Genomic DNA, 20,753 nt, shown 5'->3' with positions numbered 1-20,753 from the left:
TTTTGGCACTTTATACAGGCATTCTTTGCACAACGCACTATGGCACGTTGATGACTGTTCCCCTGATGATGGATTAAGTCCAAAAACGGCTGTTTGGGAGGTCTACTGTGTTTTCCTGTGCTTGCCAAACGATGAGTATATGACGAGCCTTGTATCTTTATTCACTTATATGGAGTAAATACGGCATTTTGACAAAATTACAGTGTGCTGGTCCTGTCTATGTTGCTACGTGGATATGAGATGTTACATTAACTTTATTGACCGGACACCTGGACCTTATTTCTGAGAGTGTCACTGCGGCTTCCCGGATTCCTTTTCTGTGATAACTATATATATATATATATATATATATATATATATGTGTAGATATGTGTGTATGTATATATATATATATATATATATATATATATATATATATATACACACAGACACACTAGTTTTACGGACCCAGCATATACTGGGTCACCTCAGTCCCCACCCCCGTGAATGGCTCCGCCCAGTTCTGGAAAAAACCCCATGCAAATCCTGCGTTTGCCACTGCATGGGGTATAGACGGGTCCACTAGGAGCCATGGGCACTATAGAAGTTTGATTAGGTATGCTGGCTCCTCCCTCTATGCCCCTCCTACCAGACTCAGTTTAGAAAATGTGCCTGGAGAAGCCGGTCACGTCTCTGGAAGCTCCTGAAGAGTTTCCTGCATTTGTTTTTTAAGTTCGTGGGACCACTAAGGGATTATGGTCCCATTCTCCGCTGACAGGACACTAGCTCCTGAGCGAACTAGTCGCAAGCCCCACCACGGCCAGCGTACAATCCCGCAGCATGCCGCCACCCAGGGCCGGACTGGGACTAAAAATAGGCCCTGGCATTTTTGAAGCACACAGGCCCACCTCTGTGACTCCTCCCCTTACTATTCCTGACTCCTCCCACTTATTAGTCTATGCTCTTACAAATATAATTAATATTCTAACAACATACAAGCGTACATCATTTTCTATTAAAATACACACAACCTGTGGTTGAAGTGGAAATTTTTAAGTGGGGGTATGTAAATGTGAAGTTTGTAAATAAGCGCGCGCCAAAGGCGCACGCGCTCCGGAGAAGGGGCGTGGCCACTCAAAAGGGGGCGTGTCCTTCAGTGTAGTTTATCACACCATACACCCCTTATACGTATTATGCACCACAATAGTAGGACCCCTTATACTATCTAGTACTGGTACCTCTTTCACATTATACCACACAGTATGAGCCGAAATTCACATTATAGCACCCAGTATGAGCCGAAATTTACATTATAGCACCCGGTATGAGCCGAAATTTACATTATATGCCCCCAATAGTGCAGTGCCAGATCCACAATTGCCCCCACAGTGCCAGGTAAACAATTGCCCCCAGAGTGCCAGGTATACAAATGCCCCCACAGTGCCAGGTATACAAATGCCCCCACAGTGCCAGGTAAACAATTGCCCCCACAGTGCCAGGTATACAAATGCCCCCACAGTGCCAGGTATACAAATGCCCCCACAGTGCCAGGTATACAAATGCCCCCACAGTGCCAGGTAAACAAATGCCCCCACAGTGCCAGGTATACAAATGCCCCCACAGTGCCAGGTATACAAATGCCCCCACAGTGCCAGGTATACAAATGCCCCCACAGTGCCAGGTATACAAATGCCCCCACAGTGCCAGGTATACAAATGCCCCCACAGTGCCAGGTAAACAATTGCCCCCACAGTGCCAGGTATACAAATGCCCCCACAGTGCCAGGTATACAAATGCCCCCACAGTGCCAGGTATACAAATGCCCCCACAGTGCCAGGTAAACAATTACCCCCACAGTGCCAGGTATACAAATGCCCCACAGTGCCAGGTATACAAATGCCCCCACAGTGCCAGGTAAACAATTACCCCCACAGTGCCAGGTATACAAATGCCCCACAGTGCCAGCCAATTGCCCCCACAGTGCCAGATATACAATTGTCCCCACAGCAGCCAGTGCTGCAGCTACTTACCGCTGCTGCACTGCTACTGCTGCTGCTGCTCCTCCGGGCTGTGAGGGACGGGGGTGAATCAGGAGAGCAGAGCGGCTGTGTCTGGTGCTGCGGCGGCTTCGTTCAAACCAGCCGCCGGTTCGTGAGCCAATCAGAGCTCGCGGACCGGCGGCTTCTGATTGGCAGCCGGTCCGCGAGCTCTGATTGGCTTACGAACTGGCGGCTGGTTTGAACGAAGCCGCCGCAGCACCAGACACAGCCGCGCTGGCGGGCGCTCTGCTCTCCTCTCCTGACAGCTGAGACATGCTGCCGCCGGACTGAGCGGCAGCGTGTCTCAGTGACCGCTGGACCGGCCCAAGTGGCCATCGGCCCTTCTGGCATTTGCCAGAAGTGCCAGATGGCCAGTCCGGCCCTGCCGCCACCCCTAACAGCCAGAAGAATGAAGAGTGGTGAGTACTAAGTCGGCGTCCCGGTTAGATGGTCGCTGGCCATTATGGCGGCATGAGGGTGCGGAGATGCTTCTACGCGGGGCGGACTGTGTCTCCTGACTAAGTACACTGTTGTGTACACAGTACCCAGACTGACAACAAAGCCACAAAAGAAGTCTGTCTCCATTTTATGCACACAGACACATGCGCCATTGAAGGGGCGGGGCATCACTATGAGCAGATCCAGCAACTCACAAGCGCCATTTTCTCTACTGCGGCTGACACAGATGCTGACTGACAGGAACGCGCAGCTCCTCCGGTCAGCCTCCAGTTTACCTCAGCGGTACCGGGGGGGGGGGGGGGGGGGGGGCGATTACTAGTGTACTAGATCCCTAATCTAGGTACTTAGTCTGCGACCTGGCTAAGCTTGGCATTAGCGATAAGGGCGCTGTTTGCTGGTTCCATACTCTCTACGTGGTCTACTTACTAAGCCTTGGATGGAGAGAAAGTCGCTGGAGATAAAGTACCAACCAATCGGCTCCCAACTGCTAAAATATGCCACAGGCTGTGTTTGAAAAATGACAGTTAGGAACCAATTGTCTGGTACTTTATGTCCAGCGATTTTATCTCCATCCAAGGCTTAGGTAAATAGACCCCTATGTCTTTGTGGGTCAATTGTGCTTTTAACCTTTTCATGTGTGTATGATGTCACTACTGCAGTATGTCAGGCAAATAGTGTATTTTATGTAAGGCACAGTGTTCCTCTTCTCCTGGGGGTTCACTAGTGTGTGCACAGTGTAGTATCCCTTCCCAGGCTAGTGGGAAAGAACCAGCTTGGCTGGACTCCATTAGGGGAATGATTTCCACTATTTCTACTAAATTATCTCGTAAAGAGGAGATGCAATACTTAAGACAGTCTATGGCTGAGTTTATGAAAAAGGGCTCAGTACCCAGACCAGCATCTCAGTCCTCTACCATCTGTCTGCAAAAACGTACTTTGGCCCATAGCCTGCAGTCTGACTCTGATGATGAAGGGTCAGAAATGGAGGAAGGTGAGGTGGACATAGAGGTGAGGGAGGGTACTCTGTCGCAGGAGGTAGAGCAGGCCTGGCCAACCTGTGGCTTTCCATATGTAGTGAAACTACATATCCCAGCATGCCCCGCCACAGTTTTAGCATCCCCTAATAATAAAACTGTGGCAGGGCATGCTGGGACTTGTAGTTTCACAACAGCTGGAGAGCCACAGGTTGGCCAGGCCTGGTGTAGAGGTTCTGATAGATGCTATCAGAGAAGGTCTAAATATACCTGATAAGGTGACAGAGGAGACTGAAGAATCTTACTTTGATACTGTATACAGAAAAAATCCTCGGCCACTTTTCCTGTGTCAAAGGAACTAAATACCCTGTTTGAAGAACCATGGGTAAATCCTGATAAGAAATTTCAAATTCCTGGGCGGTTGTTATCTTTTCCTTTTCCTCCTGAGGACAGTAAAAAATAAAAAAAAAACTCCACCGATAGTGGATGCGTCAGTTTCCAGGCTATCATGTAAAATTGTTTTACCTGTCCCTGTTGCAGCCTAACTGAGGGAGGCGGCTGATTGCAAAATTGAGACTACACTCAAATCTCTGTATACAAATGCTGGGGTAGCCCAGAGACCCACTATAGCCTGTGGGTGGAATACACAAGCTATTGCAAAATGTTTGGGTAATTTGCTTGAGGGGCTAGACACCTTACCTAAAGAGGGAATTATTTTGCTCCTGCAGCACATACAAGGGTTTATGGCTACGTCAGTGGACTGCAGACGCGTACTCCAGGAAAGGAGTGGAAGGCCTGCCATTCACAGGTGAGGCCTTATTTGGAGATGAAATTGACAAATGGATCTCCAATTTGTCAATTGCGGGTAAGTCTACATACCTACCTTCTGCAGCTCCTCCAGCTAGAAAGGCCTACTCAGGTCCCAATTTACAGTCCTTTCGTACTGCCAAGTTTAAGGGCAAGGCCAGAGGTTCCTCTACTGCCGCCAGAGGTGATAGACGGAAACCACGCAAACTAGCACCTGCTGGTTCACAGGAACAGAGCTCAGGGTCCGCCTCCTCAAAGCCTTCAGCCTGATGCCTGGGAGACTGTGATGCCTGGGAGACATGCCGGTGGGAGCCTGACTACAATTATTCAGTCACATCTGGACAAGATCTTGCCAGGATCCCTGGGTCATAGACCTTATTTCCCAGAGCTACAGACTGGAGTTCCAGGAACTCCCACCTCACAGCTTCTTCAAATCAGGCTTACCAGTTTCACAGGAGGCAAAATAACCTTACAAGATGCCATTCGAAAACTGTTACAGACCCAGGTCACTGTTCCAATTCATCTACAAAACAAGAGTTACTACTCCAGCTTGTTTGTAGTACCGAAACCGGACGGTTCGGTAAGACTGATTCTGAACCACAAGTCGTTGAACCCGTACTTACGAGTGTTCAAATTCAAGATGAAGTCTCTGAGAGCGATGATCTCAGGTCTGGAGGAAGGGGAATTCCTAGTGTCTCTGGATATCAAGGATGCGTACTTTCAAATTCCGATCTGGCCGCCTCATCAGGCTTATCTACGGTTTGCACTGGAGGACTGTCACTACCAGTTCCAGGCCCTGCCATTTGGTCTCTCCACGGCACCAAGGGTGTTCACCAAGGTGATGGCAGAGAAAGTATGGTACGACTCTGCAAACAAGGAGTAAACATAATTCCGTACTTGGACAATCTTCTAATAAAAGCACCATACAGGGAGCAGTTGTTGGAGAACATTGGTCTCTCAACCAGACTTCTCCTGAATCGTGGGTGGATTCTGAACCTACTAAAAGCTCACCTAGAACCAATGCAAAGGCTTCATTTCCTGGTGGTGATACTGGACACAGAGTCTCAGAGAGTATTCCTTCCCTTGGAAAAGGCAATGGTAATCCAGTCAATGGTTCGGGCTGTCCTGGAGTCAACCCGGATCTCAGTGCATCTCTGCATATGCCTTCTGGGGAAAATGGTGGCCTCTTACGAGGCGATTCAGTATGGAAGGTTTCATGTGAGGCCCTTCCAGCTGGATCAGTTGGACAAATGGTCAGGATCGCATCTTCACATGCACCAAAGAATTTGTCTGTCCCCAAAAGCCAGGATTTCCCTCCTGTGGTGGCTACAAACTTCTCACCTAGTCGAGGGTCAAAGGTTCGAGATTCAGAATTGGATTCTGCAAACCACAGATGCAAGTCTCAGAGGTTGGGGCGCAGTCACCCAGGGGGTACAGTTTCAGGGAAGATGGTCAAGTCAGGAAGTCGTCCTTCCAATAAACATCCTGGAACTCAGGGCTATCTACAATGCCCTTCTGCAGGCCTCATTTCTTCTTCAGAACCAGGCCATTCAGGTCCAGTCGGACAATGTGATGGCGGTGACGTACATAAACCGACAGGGTGGGAAAAAAAGCAGAGCCGTAATGTCAGCGGTGTCAAGAATTCTCCTCTGGGTGAAAAAAAACCCCGCTGTGGCATTGTTGCCAGTCTTCATTCCGGGAGTAGACAACTGGGAAGCAGACTTCCTCAGCAGACATGACCTGCACCCAGGGGAATGGGGCCTTCACCCGGAGGTGTTACGGTGGTTGACACGTTGGTGTGGGTATCCACAAATCAACATGGTGGCCTCTTGACTCAAAAAGAAGTTCAAGCGCTTTTTCTGTAGTCGGGAGTGGATGTGGATGTGGGCCTGCGTCTGGGCTCCTTAAACGTCCAGATTTTGGCCTTATCTATTTTCTTTCAGAAACAACTGGCTTCTCTCCCTGAGGTTCAGATGTTCTTAAAAGGTGCTGCACATCCAACCGCCCTTTGTGTCTCCCATGGCACCATGGGATCTCAAATTGATGCTGCAGTACCTCCAATCAGACTGGTTTGAACCATTACAGGAGGTAGATGTCAAGTACCTTACGTGGAAGACCGTCACACTATTGGCCTTGGCTTCAGCAAGATGTGTGTCGGAACTGGGGGCGTTGTCTTACAAGAGCCCCTACTTGATTTTCCATGAGGACAGAGCTGAACTCAGGACTCATCAGCTATTTCTTCCTAAGGTGGTGTCCGCGTTTTACATCAACCAACCTATTGTGGTTCCGGTTGTATCGGACACCTCTGCTGCTTCAAACTCTTTGGGTGTTGTGAGGGCTTTGAAGGTGTTTGTAAAGAGAACAGTTCGTCACAGGAAGTCGGACTCACTGTTCATTCTCAATGATCCCAATAAGATTGGGTGTCCTGCTTCAAAGCAGTCAATTGCACACTGGATCAGGCTCACTATCCAGGTTCGCTAACCAGGTTCTTCTTGGGTGGCTGCACGGGGTGCCTTGACTTTACAGCTCTGCAGAGCAGCTACTTGGTCTGATTTGAACACGTTTGCTAAGTTTTACAAGTTCGATACTTTGGCCTTTGAGGACCTTCAGTTTGGTCAATCAGTTCTGCAGGAACCTCAGCACTCTCCCACCCGGTTTGGGAGCTTTGGTATTTCCCCATGGTACTAAATGGATTCCCAGTATCCCCTAGGATGTAAGAGAAAATGGGATTTTAATTACCTACTGGTAAATCCTTTTCTCATAGTCCGTAGGGGATACTGGGCGCCCGCCAGGTGCTTCGTTCTTCTGTTACTTGGTTAAGTAATGTTGTTTGGTTCAGCTGTTGCTGTTCATGTTTACAAGTTTTGGTTAGCATGGCTTTCCTCTTGTTTGTGTGTGCTGGTTCAGAATCTCCCCACTATCCTTATATAGCCTTCTCTCAAAGTATGTCCGTCTCCTCGGGCACAGTTTCCTAGACTGAGTCTGGTAGGAGGGGCATAGAGGGAGGAGCCAGCACACCTAATCAAACTTCTATAATGCCCATGGCTCCTAGTGGACCCGTGTATACCCCATGGTACTAAATGGATTCTCAGTATCCCCTACGGACTATGAGAAAAGGATGTACCAGTAGGTAATTAAAATCCTATTTTTCTTTTAAAAAGCCATGTCGACCTTTTCATGCATTGACCTGTCATGTGTCGACCATTTGAATGGGTTGACAATTTGTCCATGTCGACCATGTCAATAGTGGTCGATCTAGTGACTGTCGACTTGCCCAACGGATACCGACTTCTTCAGGGCTCATCTGCAACCTTATGTAACTCACACCCTACACATACCTTTCATGTATATCCAAGGAATGGGTCTTCATGGACATTTATACCAACCCTCTCCTCCAGGCAGGCTTATATGGTTAATTATCAGCAAATTGGCAGCTGCGACAAAGAAAAGGACGCAGTCTCAGTGCATAGCCCCTGGCTCTCCTGACACTGCCTTGCTGTTCCTTAGGATTTCTCTCCTCTTCATGATGGATTGGATGTAGAACTTAACAAATATAAAGGGTTTGGCAGAAAAATTATGTAATACCTGGTTGCCCTATATATTTGTACTCTCTCATCCCAAGTTAATGACACTTGCCATCTGATCCGCAATATGCTGCTGTGCAAGGTTGTTTTAAGATTTTACCAAACTGCTCTTGCCACGCCCCCAGGATTTGCCCCCACCACCATTGCTCTCTACAACCCTGGATTTGACTTTTACAATTTTATCTTCTCCCTTTTCCTTTTAGGTCTTCTCTGGAGCAGTGGGCTCTCTCTTGTTTTCTTACCATATATCAGATCGGTTGTGAGCTAATAATTGATCTTACATCTTATGTGGGTCTCACTATACCTGTCTATATTATCAGTACTCCTACTTGGCTACATGTTTATAATATTGTTTACCATGCCTACTTATGGGCATTGTATTTTGCTGATTATTTCTGATTTTTGTTGGGTTTTATTTTGATATGAGTGACAGTGACACACCATCATTTATGTTTTCTTCCTAATTCTGGCTTTGATGGGGAAATCGGGCTCCACAGTGACTTACCTATTTGCCGGTGAAAGCAGAATGTCATATCACAGAAGTATTGTATTCACATGAGGTCATGTTTGCTTGACATGCTTAACACTTGATATATACAGTATATATGTTATTATGTAGAAGACTTGGATACTTTAGGTAAAGTAATAATACTTGTCTGTAAATACATCTCTGGGCCAAACCCAAAGCATCTTTCAAAGGTCTAGCTACTGTTATTCAGTCATAGCCAAACAGGGAATTTTCCCGGTGTGCTTTGTATTGTAGTTTATTAATGTGTATGATGTCTGAGAACTGACTAACCCAGTTATCAAACTGTACAAACCACTGAGGTGAGTTCCTACATTAGTCAATAGTTGGGGAATGCAAACATCAAAGTGGTCAGTGCTACTAAGCTGAGATATGGATACTGCCCTGATTTTAGTGGAATGTCACGTTGCTCCAACATAAAAGGATTTTTGGCCTATTTTCATGTTGGGAAGCAAATTCCACTATATCGAGCTCCTTCATAGTGGCGTGCAGCACTGAGAGGGTGTTTTTAATGGAGGTAAAAGGGCTGGGACATCCCAGTGCTCCGGAAGTGCTGGACGTGTCAATGAGGGAGTTGCATGCTCCAAATGTGACTAGGCCACACCCCTGTGCTACGTGCACATGCCCCTCTCCCATCATCTCTCAGATAGAGGTTCACAAATATTGGGATAAGGGATGTGTGAGCGGGGGATACTTGGATAAGTGATTCTGGCTACATGGTAACCAACTGTATTTACTTTGGGACCTGGATACAGATTTCTACACCCCAGAGAAGATAAATCTGTCCCTGTGGTTGACAATGTGGTGAGCTGGGCATGCACAATGCCCACCTGGTTGCAGGTGTGAACAACAGGGCCATTTTAATAGCATTATAAGCCATGGGCAAAGCAGTGTACTGACCCGTCTAGCCACAAATTCACAGGAATAAATTAAAAAGAATAATAAATTATCTCTCCTGCGGACCCGTGTTGTCTCTCTACAGTCACTGAATTTCTGTTAGCACTTTGATTGGTGGATAGCTCCAGCCATCCACCAATCAGCATGCTCACAGCCATTTACTGTCTGGCTGCAGGTTTTAAGACAGGTAGAGAATGCTGCCTGGCTCCTCTGATTGTGTGTAATTTTCAATCAGAGGTGCTGTGTATAATTCACTACCTGCCTCTCAAGAAGCCCCCTGGCCCAGCCAGATCCTGCTCGAAGGCCCTAGAATTGTGGGGCTCTGGGCAGCTTCCCTGTGTGTCTATATGTTAATATGGCCATGTCTTAGGAAGGGGGTGCAACTGGTGCCATTGCACAGGGCTGAATGCCCTGGGGATGGTACCAGTAAGTACTGCTGGTACCATCTCACGACTCTATGTCTTCTCCCCTAGTACCATGGGAGCTGTTCTGCCACTTGAAGCTTATGTAAGATGCTCAGAGCAGCAGGATAGTGAGTTGGATCAAGGTGTCCCACTCTTCCATCCCCTGGGGTGTTCAGTTAAGACGGGGTCGGGTGCAGCGCAGTGCGCAGCGGCGTCCTGTTACAGGGCTGGTAAACAAATGTTAATTTATAAAAGTGGAGGGCAGTAAATTGCAAATAACAGGATTGCATCAAATATCCCAGCACCAGCCCTGGGCATGAAGCAAGAAGGACATGAAGAATTTAAAAATACAAATAATAGGCAAAGTGAATACAAAAACAATCGTTTAAATTTGGTTGCAGCCTGTACAGAGGCCTGGCAGAAAATGTTTTGGATTTCCTTATTCTAGCTAGAAGTGAGCAAATAGTAGTTCAAGCTTGGGCTAAATTTAGATAATATAATGCAGATTTGAAATAGAATATTCACTGACATTTTGTCAATGGGCAGTAAAACTTCTTGTTAGTGACCAAGGACCTGAGCTAAATAATGTGATGTACTGCATGTGCGTTGTCTAACAAAATGATATTTTAATGGAATGTAATAACAGAGGCACTGGACTAGTTCCCAACCACACACACCAAGAGAAGGAGGTTCCACTGATTAGTCTTATTATAAAATGAAAGGTCAATTGATGTGGATGATAGCACTGCAGACCGGTGTCTTCTGTACCAGCAAATGCTATCAAATTGTGTAATGCATGGTAATGCTGTCATGCACTATGAGTCCATGGAAACTTACATAGCTGGCATTTTTTACTCTTATTCCCACCATTTGATCATGGTGTATTACATATTATGAGTGGGGTAAGTATTCTATGAAGTGAACTGATCAATTGTAATGTTAGTCCACATGCAACATCTCAAGCAAGACAAAGAAAAGTAGATTCCCCCCCAAAACGTCCTTGGTCTTCACACTCAAACAGAAGATCAGCTAGGAACCCAAAGTCCTCAGTGGGCCCAGCTGTATGAAAAATATTGCAATGGCAATAATTTCCCTCTGGGCCAAAACCATTAATCAGATAATGCATATGTAACCCTTTCCTCAATAAGGACTGAATTGGATTTGGTCTCCTTTGGTATCAAAGGGCTATAATATGAAATAATCGTGCCTCCACTCAAGCTTCTCTTATTTTAATGTTATATATTTATAGGAATTTTGGTAAGGCTCGCTTGAGTAAGCCTAACCTCTATGTGTGTAGTTAGTATTGTAGTTTTACTGAATACCAAGGATTAGTTAAATACCTGTAATCATCGAATACATGTATCTTCTATCTCTTCTGTCTTTCAGGATCATCGGACTGTTATATTCAATATGTCTCAACCTGGATGGTAAGTATTATAAATAGAACCGATACTTTATAGTATTTTAAATATATCCATTAAAGTGAATAATTTATTGACATCAAGCAATACTTTACAATTCTGTTGCATGCAATATACAAAAAATTGTATTACTTCAATAAAAATGGCACCAGAAGTGCTCGAGTGACCCGGGTACTCTTATTACTCACTAATATATTTATATATATATATAATATGACTTTAAAACATAACTAATATAAATTTAATTTAATATTAACAATATTTCATGTTTCCTATCCATAGAGGTAGTGAGAAAGGTATGAAGTGTCCAGTTTACCACTATAATACTATATAGCTTTTCCTTGTAATCAAAGTCTTTCTGCTGTTAAAGATAAAATAGTCTCTGTCTTTTATTCCGGTATCCAAGTGTTAAATAATGGTATACTTTATATTTTTTGGTTATGAATCGCAAATGTAGGTTAATTTTCTTCTTTGCAATGTGAACCTAGTCTTTATCTGACAACTTAACGATTATGCTTATCTTTGTCTATGCAGAATATTATGCAAAGCTCCTCTGTAGTATATAGTATATCTTCTTTATCCTAAGATCCTTCTTTTAGTGTAAGTAAAGGAAAGGACTAAATCATTATGTAACAAAGGTTTTCTCTTCTCATAGTAATAAAAGTAAACATGTAATCTTTCCTTTCAACAGCACCTCCTTGTATCCATTGAATTTCTTTCAATTAATGAATAAGCTAGCTTTATATGAGCCTGGTAAAAGTTGCAACTTAATGTCTCTCTCTTCAATGTAACACATAAATTGTATCGATAAAGTCTGAAGGAAGAGTTCATGCTTTAATTTATGTGTGGTAAATTATTGATGCACAATAAAACTGTATGTCCTTCATATGCTCCCCCTACCCTCCAGCATAGTTTGTAAGCCACTCCCCCTTGTCAGTTATGAATTTCTGATCTCATGCTGGGCATATAGGGAATTAAATTAGATGATGCGTAACATCTCTCTTCCTTACCTCCTTTTATATTTAGAGGGGTTTTTGTATCAGTTGTTCTCTTTTACTACAGTAATAAACATTTACTCTGCAATTCTTTATTTATAACAAGTAGTATCTCCCTACTTGTTAGTTGCTGACTGGGATTTCCAAGCTGTCAGCTGTCACGATAGTAATCAATATCTTACCACCGCACTGTATAGGAGATGAGATGCGTCATCAGTTCCACCTTCACCGGAGCCACCGTCCCTTTGCCTGAATCACCGTCTGTCTGTCCTCCAATGCTCTATCTCTCCCTCACCAGCGGGCTCAAAGTAAGGCATCAGGCATTCCCTCTCTCATTAACCTTTTGTCCCGGAGGGCTGGCGACTGGCGGGCTGACGGCTGACAGAGCAGGCACTCTCCCTCTCTCCTTCGTCCCGACGGAACTGGGGGCTGGCGGAGCTGTACGGTAGTGTCGGGCTGGCGGCTGACGGAGCTGTATGTCAGTATCTTCTCTCGTTGATCGCTAGCTGGCTCACCAAATCCTCTGGATACTGACGGAGAGAAGCGGTGCTGATTCACGGGGATAAAGAAACGGGTCCCGGCTGTTTTCCGCTCCGTCTCTCCTCGTTCCCCCTCCTCTCCAACGTTCAACGGCTCTCTCCCCTCGCGTCACCTGCGGGAGCCTCTTATATCTCCCTCCTGCGGCTGGCTCGTGATCCCCCTGTCCTTGCTTGTCCTCGCTCACTAGTCACTAGTCCTCTTTTCCTCTTTTTCCGGCGCATGGTTCCCTTCTCTCCCGCGATGGGCTCCAGAAGCTTCTATGTCATGCCTTTACTCACTCCTCTTATATAAATGAAATTAAGACCACTACATACATACTCATCGGTACTATTTATTTTATAATAGATATACAAATTATATATACTAAAAATAACGTTTACTTAGCTGGGCTACACTCTCCCCCTGGTGATCATGATAAACCCATTTGAACTTGATCACCATGAATAAATATTATTTTCTGGCGTGTCACTGAACACCTGATAATAACTATCAAAATAGGGCCAAGTGAGTATTGGATTGGGGTGTATGACCCTGGAGACCATTTGAGGCGAACCCAGGCGATCATATGTGAGAATTAATGGGGGTCGTTTCTGTCTTTGAGGTCGATTCATAGATTCACTCTCTGTGTTTTCCTCATAATTGTGGGAATAAGAATGAGTATCCAAATCCCCTCTTAAGCTATGGCCTTCATTACTCGGAATACTATTATCAGCATCAAAAGCATAGGTAATTTCTTGACCGAGTTCTTCCTGAATCTCCAAAGGCCTAGGTTTCTCCTCACCATTCATTACTCCATCGACTCCAATATCCTGATCAATATAATAATGACCACAACTCCCTCCATCCTCCGTATCTGGGTCATCTTCATCTTCCATAACTGTATGTGATATTAATTGTCTACTAATACTACTTGTTGTTCCTTTTCCTGTTAAATTGATATCTTTCCTTACTAGATTTTGACTCTCTAAGCGTACTTCTCTTCCTATAGAGAGTAGATTCTGTCTATGATGAGTCAGAATAGCACCTTTTCCATCTTCTAGCTGTATCCTATACACTGGTAGATTGTTTAACTTTTCAATCACTACATACGGTTCTTCTTTCCACCGAGTAGCAATTTTAAACTTCTTTGCTGTTCCTAGTCGCTTCATTAATACTCTATCTCCCGGGGATAACACTTGGTCACGAACTTTCCGATCATAGTAAATTTTATTCTTTGCTCCTGACTGTTTGGCAGCTTGTTCAGCTAGGATGTAAGCTTCTTCTAATTCCTTTCTTAACTTTTCTACATATTTTGTATGAGATCTAAAGGGACACCCATCAGATGAAGTTCCCATACATACATCGATAGGGAGTTTAGCTTCTCTTCCAAACATCAGGTAATACGGTGAAAACCCAGTTGATTCATTACGGGTGCAATTGTATGCATGGACCAAACGGTTTATGTGTTTTTTCCAATGTTGTTTGTTCACTGGATTCAATGTTCCCAACATGTCTAATAAAGTCCGGTTGAACCGTTCAGGCTGCGGATCACCCTGCGGGTGATAGGGAGTAGTCCTGGATTTAGCAATCCCACAACTTCGACACAATTCTTTTATCAATCGACTTTCAAAGTCTCTCCCTTGGTCGGTATGTATTCTGTTGGGTAAACCGTAATGGATGAAAAATTTATCCCATAGTGTGTCTGCTATAGTAGATGACTTCTGATTCGGGGTAACATACGCTTGGGCGTATCTGGTAAAGTGGTCCGTTACTATCAGTATGTTACATTTTCTCCCCGGTTCCACCTCTAGTGTGAGATAATCCATACAGACTAGATCCATGGGTCCGCTGCTTTTAAATGTTACTAACGGTGCTGTTCTAACAGGTAAAGTTTTCCTTATAACGCAATTCCCACAGTTCTGGCAATATTTGCGTATCTCTTTTCTCATATTGGGCCAATAAAATCTATCAATTATTAAGTTCAGGGTCTTTTCGAATCCTACATGTCCATGTTCATCGTGAAGAGCATACAGTATTGAAGAACGGTATTTTCGTGGTAATACCAGTTGATATCGTTGGTGTCCATTTTTCTGCTTCATGCAACGATACAAGATTCCTTTCTTGAAAATTAAATTCCTTTCTTGTCTCTTCAATAAAGCAACTTCTTCCCTCAACTCAGGTGAAATTGTTTGATCCACATTCTTTTGAACCAAATACTTGATTCCTGGATCATACTGCTGTTCTTGCCATAATTGACTCCGTGTTACTCTAGGGAGGCCTTCCAATTCTACATGGCTAATCCAACAATAGGACAGAGGTAATGCTGTGGGCATCATACCTAATGTCCCGATACATTTGCTTCCAGTAACTACATTCACAAATATATTGTGACACATACTTTTAACTTCTCCCGCTGGTACTTCAATCCATGCATCTTCCCCTTCACTTTCTTCTGATTGTTGTTGATTCGGGATCCTGGAAAGAGAGTCAGCATCTACATTATTGACGCCAGACCGATATTTTAAAGAAAAATTATACAAAGCTAAAGCAGCTAACCAGCAGTGACCAGTTGCGTCTAATTTGGCCGTGGTTTGTACATATGTCAATGGATTGTTGTCCGTATGAATTTCGAAAGTCGTCCCATATAAATAGTAGTGAAACTTATCGACTACACTCCATTTCAGAGCGAGGAATTCTAATTTGTGAACTGGATATCTTTTTTCGCTACTAGTGAGTCCTCGGCTGATAAAAGATACTGGCTTCAATTCTTTTTGATGCACCTGATACAAAACTCCTCCCAGTCCATTTAACGATGCATCTATATGCAGAATATAAGGTAGCTCAGGGTTAACATAAGCTAAAACAGGAGCAGTGGTTAATTTCAATTTTAATGTCACAAATGCAATCTCACACTCGGGTGTCCATCGCTCTCCAAAAGGTTCGTTAATCTTATATTTCAGCACCCCTGTCGCTTCCGGTTTTTTTATTTATAGTCTTCTTCCTATTAAATGGTGGGTATCCTTTTGTAAGGTCCGTCAAAGGCTTGGCAATATTAGAGTAATTCGGGACAAATCGACGGTAATACCCGCAAAATCCCAAGAAAGATCTCAGTTCTTTGAGCTTAGCTGGACGGGGCCAATTTTTAACAGCTTCCACCTTATCAGGGTCAGTTGCCACCCCTTCTCTACTGACTATATGACCAAGGTATTTCACCTTGGATTGGCATAAATGACACTTTTCCAAGGATAATTTTAGTCCTGCTTCCATCAGCCTCTCTAAAACTTTGAGGAGTCGTTTGTTATGTTCTTGTAACGTGGCACCAAAAACAATAATATCATCTAGATATACGATGACCTCACGGTAATTCATGTCCCCTACTGTTTTTTCCATTGCCCTCTGGAAAGTAGCGGGGGCTCCTTTTACCCCTTGTGGCATTTGTATGAATTCAAAGAATCCTAGAGGGCATATAAACGCAGTTTTTTCCCGATCTTCTGGCTTCATAGGGATCTGATAGAATCCGCTTCTTAAATCCAATACTGAAAACCATGAACTCCCTTGTAAGCAGTCAAGCGCCTCATCCACTTTTGGTACTGTGTATTGATCCGATACTGTCCTCAAGTTTAACGTCCTATAATCGACGCACATTCGTATATTTCCATTTTTTTTTCGAGCAATCACTATGGGAGAGGCATATGGACTTCTAGATTCTATGATCACTTGGTTTTCTAATAGACCTTTGAGATGTTGTCTCACATCTTCGAAGTCAGCTGGGGCAATTCTTCGAGATCTCTCACGGAATGGTGATTCATCTGTTAATCTAATGCTGTGTTCCACTCCTATTGCCTTTCCAAGGTCCCACTCTCCACTGGAGAAAGCCTGGTTTCTGGATTCCAGCTCCTTAATCAATGTAGACTTCTCCTCTGAATTGATATCACTCCCCTGAAAACAGGAATCAAATTTGTCCAACTTTCCAATAGAACTTCCTATTTTCTCTTCTGATGATACACAATAAGTTATAATTGAATGCTCATCTTCATTCTTGTGCCATTCAGTGAGAATGTGATAAATCCTGGTGTTGGTCCCAATTATCACAGGGGGTTCATCCCTTCCTTCTGGAATCTCCGGACACACCAAAGCAAGAAGAGGCACTTGTAACCCTACTCCATCAGGGGTACTTCTATTAATCTCCAAGGTAACCATTACATACCCCAAATATGGGTACTTTTCCACACTTAAACCCCATATTACTAAACCACTCAACGGTTGAATGGGTATATTAGGGATGTTGTTATCATACCAGTTTTGGAATATAATAGAGACTTGGGAACCGCTATCTATTAAAATCTTGCATGGACACCCATTTATTGTTGCTATTAATAGTGGAGCGGGTCCTATTAGCCCTTCAGGTATTCTTCCATTCCACCAGGAATTCCCCATGGCACAATTACTGACTTCTAGGGGGCCTGTGCGGGGTCCACAGGCCGCCCCCGACCGTTTCCCGACTCTTGTTCTCGATCTTGATTTTCATTGGAGGTTCTAGAATTATTCCGGTTCATACTTCTTGCAGCATTACATTCAAATGCTCTGTGTCCAGGTCTTCCACATCTAAAGCATCCTCGCCCATAATTACTATTCCCTCGACCTAGACCCCTCACTAGAGTGTTATCGCTAGAAGACCTTTGTGAAGGAACCCTGGCACTGTCATTTTGTGTTGTAATAAATTGCTCAATTTTTTTTATTTTGTTCGTCCATCATTTTTAGTATTTTATCTTCAAAAGTATTAATGTCAGCCACAGGCAAAACCACCTTAACCTTCTTCACCACCTTTTCCCTCATGTCTATTAACACCTCTTCCTGTTTTATCTCTTTCAATAATTCATTAAAGGTGGGAGAGGGTTCTCTTATACTGGAACACCTCAATTTCTGAGCCACCGGATCCATAGTAGAAGCACCCCGAAGTAGTTGTTTCATCCTGCTTTTGTCAACGTCATCCTTAGTTATGCCTCCTTTATCTACTATTTTATACAATAGTTTATCCAATCGTATTAAAAATACACTCAACTTCTCTCCTGGTTCCTGAAACGTATGATGCAGTCGGGAAGTAAGATCTCCTACATCTTCGAGCGTTCCATATGCATAGTCTAATGACTCAAAATAAGTATCTAAGGTAGCATTGAGATTACTTCGCCTAGCGGCTTGTATGATCCCCATCGCAGGTCCCCTCAAGCTTTCTACTACCCGTTGTCTATTAATGCGATCCGGGCACTGCCACTCCTCTGTTTGTTGTACCGCAGCTTCTTTCCAAGTCTCATATGTTTCTTCTCCTACTGGTACTGGGGTAATTCCAGAAAATATCCGCAACCGTCGGTAACTTCCTTCGTAATGCCACCTCTCCAATTGAGTTACTACTCTATCCATGACAGATTCGAACTGATTATTTTCATTAATATTAATATTAGGATTTTGAGCATCTCCTCCTTCACCACTCTCTTCCCTTCCATTAGAGTTGCTCAGTAAAGGTCCGATAGCAGCAGATACAGGGGCACTAGTAGCTTCTTTATCTTGTGTATTAGGCCACATGATGTTCCATCTCCTTCCAGTCTCTTCACTAGCTATCACTACGGAGGGTATCACTTCAGCGTCCAATTCTTTATCTGTCTCTATCAATATTGCTGCAATTCTTCCCAATCCCCCAATCCATTTGTCAATAATCTTGGGCCTAATCACTCCATATAGTTTTGTCAATTTCTCTGTGATTTCTTCATCAGAAAACTCTGTAAAATTTCCCCCCACACTGAAACATTTCTTGAGATCTTTCCCTTTCCGACAACACCAATCACTTATGTCTTCCTCGGTAAATTTCTCCATTGCTTTATCCTGAGTAATGAGACCTTCGAATCTCAGCAGTGCCTCCAGTTGTAACCCTTTCCTCAATAAGGACTGAATTGGATTTGGTCTCCTTTGGTATCAAAGGGCTATAATATGAAATAATCGTGCCTCCACTCAAGCTTCTCTTATTTTAATGTTATATATTTATAGGAATTTTGGTAAGGCTCGCTTGAGTAAGCCTAACCTCTATGTGTGTAGTTAGTATTGTAGTTTTACTGAATACCAAGGATTAGTTAAATACCTGTAATCATCGAATACATGTATCTTCTATCTCTTCTGTCTTTCAGGATCATCGGACTGTTATATTCAATATGTCTCAACCTGGATGGTAAGTATTATAAATAGAACCGATACTTTATAGTATTTTAAATATATCCATTAAAGTGAATAATTTATTGACATCAAGCAATACTTTACAATTCTGTTGCATGCAATATACAAAAAATTGTATTACTTCAATAAAAATGGCACCAGAAGTGCTCGAGTGACCCGGGTACTCTTATTACTCACTAATATATTTATATATATATATAATATGACTTTAAAACATAACTAATATAAATTTAATTTAATATTAACAATATTTCATGTTTCCTATCCATAGAGGTAGTGAGAAAGGTATGAAGTGTCCAGTTTACCACTATAATACTATATAGCTTTTCCTTGTAATCAAAGTCTTTCTGCCGTTAAAGATAAAATAGTCTCTGTCTTTTATTCCGGTATCCAAGTGTTAAATAATGGTATACTTTATATTTTTTGGTTATGAATCGCAAATGTAGGTTAATTTTCTTCTTTGCAATGTGAACCTAGTCTTTATCTGACAACTTAACGATTATGCTTATCTTTGTCTATGCAGAATATTATGCAAAGCTCCTCTGTAGTATATAGTATATCTTCTTTATCCTAAGATCCTTCTTTTAGTGTAAGTAAAGGAAAGGACTAAATCATTATGTAACAAAGGTTTTCTCTTCTCATAGTAATAAAAGTAAACATGTAATCTTTCCTTTCAACAGCACCTCCTTGTATCCATTGAATTTCTTTCAATTAATGAATAAGCTAGCTTTATATGAGCCTGGTAAAAGTTGCAACTTAATGTCTCTCTCTTCAATGTAACACATAAATTGTATCGATAAAGTCTGAAGGAAGAGTTCATGCTTTAATTTATGTGTGGTAAATTATTGATGCACAATAAAACTGTATGTCCTTCATATGCTCCCCCTACCCTCCAGCATAGTTTGTAAGCCACTCCCCCTTGTCAGTTATGAATTTCTGATCTCATGCTGGGCATATAGGGAATTAAATTAGATGATGCGTAACATCTCTCTTCCTTACCTCCTTTTATATTTAGAGGGGTTTTTGTATCAGTTGTTCTCTTTTACTACAGTAATAAACATTTACTCTGCAATTCTTTATTTATAACAAGTAGTATCTCCCTACTTGTTAGTTGCTGACTGGGATTTCCAAGCTGTCAGCTGTCACGATAGTAATCAATATCTTACCACCGCACTGTATAGGAGATGAGATGCGTCATCAGTTCCACCTTCACCGGAGCCACCGTCCCTTTGCCTGAATCACCGTCTGTCTGTCCTCCAATGCTCTATCTCTCCCTCACCAGCGGGCTCAAAGTAAGGCATCAGGCATTCCCTCTCTCATTAACCTTTTGTCCCGGAGGGCTGGCGACTGGCGGGCTGACGGCTGACAGAGCAGGCACTCTCCCTCTCTCCTTCGTCCCGACGGAACTGGGGGCTGGCGGAGCTGTACGGTAGTGTCGGGCTGGCGGCTGACGGAGCTGTATGTCAGTATCTTCTCTCGTTGATCGCTAGCTGGCTCACCAAATCCTCTGGATACTGACGGAGAGAAGCGGTGCTGATTCACGGGGATAAAGAAACGGGTCCCGGCTGTTTTCCGCTCCGTCTCTCCTCGTTCCCCCTCCTCTCCAACGTTCAACGGCTCTCTCCCCTCGCGTCACCTGCGGGAGCCTCTTATATCTCCCTCCTGCGGCTGGCTCGTGATCCCCCTGTCCTTGCTTGTCCTCGCTCACTAGTCACTAGTCCTCTTTTCCTCTTTTTCCGGCGCATGGTTCCCTTCTCTCCCGCGATGGGCTCCAGAAGCTTCTATGTCATGCCTTTACTCACTCCTCTTATATAAATGAAATTAAGACCACTACATACATACTCATCGGTACTATTTATTTTATAATAGATATACAAATTATATATACTAAAAATAACGTTTACTTAGCTGGGCTACACATACATTG

General features: G+C 43.5%; 1 long non-coding RNA gene across 1 annotated transcript in view; it reads left to right on the top strand.

The window, feature by feature from the left end:
• Positions 1-18,825, top strand: part of LOC135058171 (uncharacterized) — a 32,712-nt gene extending 13,887 nt beyond the window's left edge. Inside the window, exons 2-3 of the long non-coding RNA XR_010244654.1 lie at positions 11,056-11,096; positions 18,781-18,825. This is a non-coding gene — a long non-coding RNA (uncharacterized LOC135058171). The remainder of the gene's footprint in view (positions 1-11,055; positions 11,097-18,780) is intronic.
• The last annotated feature ends 1,928 nt before the right edge of the window (positions 18,826-20,753 follow it).

Source organism: Pseudophryne corroboree, chromosome 3, assembly GCF_028390025.1.
Source record: "Pseudophryne corroboree isolate aPseCor3 chromosome 3, aPseCor3.hap2, whole genome shotgun sequence".
NCBI lineage: Eukaryota > Metazoa > Chordata > Amphibia > Anura > Myobatrachidae > Pseudophryne > Pseudophryne corroboree.
This window is presented reverse-complemented; position numbering and strand designations above follow the sequence as displayed.